We start from the raw sequence: 3569 nt of genomic DNA on the forward strand, positions 1-3569 counted from the left end.
AAACGAGACGAGATGGATTAGAATCCGACTTCAGAATTGATCTACCACATCAGGTTTTAGGAATATCCTAATCTAAAGATACGAAAACACAGTTTTTCTTTATATTTGAGGTTGTATACATCACGAGCTACTTTTTGTCCACAAGTTTGTCACAAAACAAGATGGATCTGAAAGCCTTCTTCACAAAGTCTATTTTGAAGTGTAAAAATTGCTCTTTGTTAACCCCTAAAATCTTCAAATTTTCGTTCATTTGTCTACACAACAATGCTTAAACCTATTTTATACTAAAAAAATAATAGCTCGAAAATTGCTTGTTTTTTTAATAAAATGGAAAAATCTTTAACAGTCGAATGGACTAACTGAATTTCAAAATACTTACCAGCACCTATTAATATAGGTAACCGTCTTTATTTAGTTAAATGGTCAGCCCATGTTTTATTAATTAACTTCAAATATCTTTCGAGGCATTTGTGTAGTTGCGATATTTTTCAAAAACTTTAACATCTATAGTTGAACAGTTGTCCGTTTAAAGAATATGTTCATATTTCCTTGAAATAATTTAATTACTCCTATTTAACAACCACCCTTTATAATCTCTTACTTTCTAACAAATTAGTTTATACGAAAAATATATTTTTTATGTAGTTTACTTCAGTAAATAATAACATAAAATTCTTGTAATAAATAAATATTTGGAGTACACGCTGAGATAATTCAAAATACTGAAAGTAAAATATCTACTCGTGAATTAAAACCAATATCTGGTGATAGATAACTTCCAAAGTAATTTTAAAGTTATATCTAGTTATATATCTATGTCTAACAACAAATACTTCACGTTTTGAGTGTAACTACTTAAAATATTCCAAAAACAGCAATCAAGGCGTCTTATTTTCAATTATTACTAGATATCGGAAATGTTAAGGCAGTTGCAGTGTGGTACAGGGTTGGCTGAAGGCCAGGTTCTCTCTTATGTAGGCAGCAAGATAAGTAAAGGAAGTTTAATGATAAATAATTATCGGACTGTTGAAAGACCAATAATTTTTACGGTTGGGCTTTTGAAATTCCCTTAAATTTTAAAAAAAATCATCAAAATCGGACCTCTAGAAGGTGAGATATTAAAAATTTTTAAGCGCATCGCGGTTTTGAACTCGCCGATTCAATTTCGAGCAGGCCGAAGCGGCGGCGTTCTCTGCTTCCCCCCACCACCAGTACGATTTTCTTGAATTTCTCGCTTGCATAAATCACTTTAAACACATTTTAAAGTAGGTTGCCAATGAAGAAAAGTATTGTAATCTTAGACCTGGTAAGTACTCGGAATACCAAAGGTATTTTTCGAAATACATATTAGCCCAGATGTCCCAGTACATTTAGTGTAAATGACGGTTAACTTTGATCGACTATAACTACGTAACTAATTGACCAATCGATCTGTTTTTTTTTTAAAGTAGCGTCTTTCCAAGAACTTTTAAAACCTGCTTTAAAAAATTTGATTTGATTGAATATTCACAAAGTTATTCTAATTGTTTATAAGTGCAAAAATTCGACCAATGTTTAAACAAGCGCCAGAGCTCTCCTAATTGACGGATTCGAATTTTTCAAAAAGAGTTTAAAAGCTTGAGAGCCCTTCTATATGTCATTAAATTTTCAAGTATCTAAGGGCCTTGGTTTTTGCTGTGCAAAATTTTGAAAATTTGCAATTTTTTTTCAAAATCTGGATTGCAAAATTATTATGCAAAATCTATCGAACCGATTTTGATGAAATTTGGTGTGATGATTCTACATAACATGAAGTTTTCTTGAGCCAAGTATAAAGGTCCTATACCCAACTTAAATACTCCAAAAAGAAAACTAAAAAGTATTGTTTTTTAACCCCATTTTTGCGAATTTTTTCTATTTTTACCATAATCATGATACATTCGATTTGTAACTAGTTATGTTTTGTAAAAAATTTAATTACAAACATTTTTTTCCTCGTCCATTTTCGCCTAAAATCAACTCTTGAAAAGATACATAATTAAATAGGAAGAAAAATATGACATTTTTCAAATTTTTTTACCATATTGTGCCGCCAAAAGTTAAGCCCATGTTTTTTTATGCGCACAGAAAAATTTTCATTTCTAGTGATATTTGAAAGTCAAAAAGCCAAAAATCTCCATGGATATACGATTCACCCAAATATGGCTTTTTGAAACAGATACCGTCTGGACTATAGGTATTTAATGAGTTATTTAAAAGCAGTTGAATATTTTTAAATAATTTTAGTACTGCCCTTTTTGATTTTTTCATTACAAAATTGTATTTGTAAGTTCTGGATCACCCTGTATAGGGAAATAGCATTATTGGAAGTGAGATACAAAGTGTTAGCTTCGATATTGAAACAAAAGATAGAAGAAAATGCCGAAAATGTGATAGGGGAGTACCAAGGTGATTTCCGGAAAGGAAGGTCAACAACTGATCAGATTTTAATGTTGAAGCAAGCCAATATATTATGAATATCATATTCCTACGGTGACGCTATTTGTGGAATTTAAAAATACTTATGATTGAGTTGATAGGAGAAAATTATCGAAAGCGCTAAGTGAATTTCAATTCCTTGATAAATTAATACGCTTAATAAAATCAACATCGAAGAAGACACAAATGTCAGTAAAGATCAAAGAGCAGAATTCAGAAATATTTGAGGTCAAAAGAGGTTTGAGGCAAATGGACCCACTATCATCAGTATTGTTCAATATAGCACTAGAAAAGGTAATGAAAGACAGAATTTAATCGCAGCAGCAGATAAGATGGGATTAGAAATCAACATGAAAAAGACTAAATTTATGGAATTAAGAAACAGTGCCAAGGAGAGGAAGCAAATAAAATTCACAATTCAAGCAGGATTAATGGGAAGGAAAGAAATAGAGGAAGTAGAATGTTTTATGTATTTGGGAACATTAATCGATAACAAAATTGAAGAGGCTAGTGAGATAAATTTGAGAATAGCAAAAGGTAGTGTTATGGCGAGGAGAGTGAACAAAATTTTAAGATCGAAACAAATATCCAGACAATCAAAGATAAGGTTATAAGCACCAACAGTATTATATGGAGCAGAAACGTAGACATTGTAGACAATAAATACGAGAACCCAGAATCAACTTGAAAGGTGGGAAAGAAGAATATTTCGCAGAATTTTTGGAGGGAAGAAGGTGGAAGAAGAATGGAAAGAAGAACAAAGTGTAAAGTAAACGAAAGTAAAGTATACGAACATTTTAATAAAACACCGATTAGCGAAATAGTTCGGAAACACAGACAGCAGTGGTTAGGACAACTGGAAAGGATGGGAAATGAGAAAATAGTCAAAACGGTAGCTAATAAGGTGCCAGAAAGTAAGAAAAGAAGAGGAAAGCCAAGAAGAAAATGGATGGGCGCGGTTATGCACGACTAAAAATGTGGTTAACTGGAGAGAACAGGCTAAGGAAGATAGAACGAGTTGGAAGAAAACCCTAAAGTTATGATCCTAAAGTATGTTATTATTATTATTAAAATCCCAATTTTTAAATAAAGAATAGAAAGAATAAAAAAAA

This window comes from Anoplophora glabripennis, unplaced genomic scaffold (genome assembly GCF_000390285.2).
Source record: "Anoplophora glabripennis isolate ALB-LARVAE unplaced genomic scaffold, Agla_2.0 scaffold50, whole genome shotgun sequence".
In the NCBI taxonomy this organism is placed as follows: Eukaryota; Metazoa; Arthropoda; class Insecta; order Coleoptera; family Cerambycidae; genus Anoplophora; species Anoplophora glabripennis.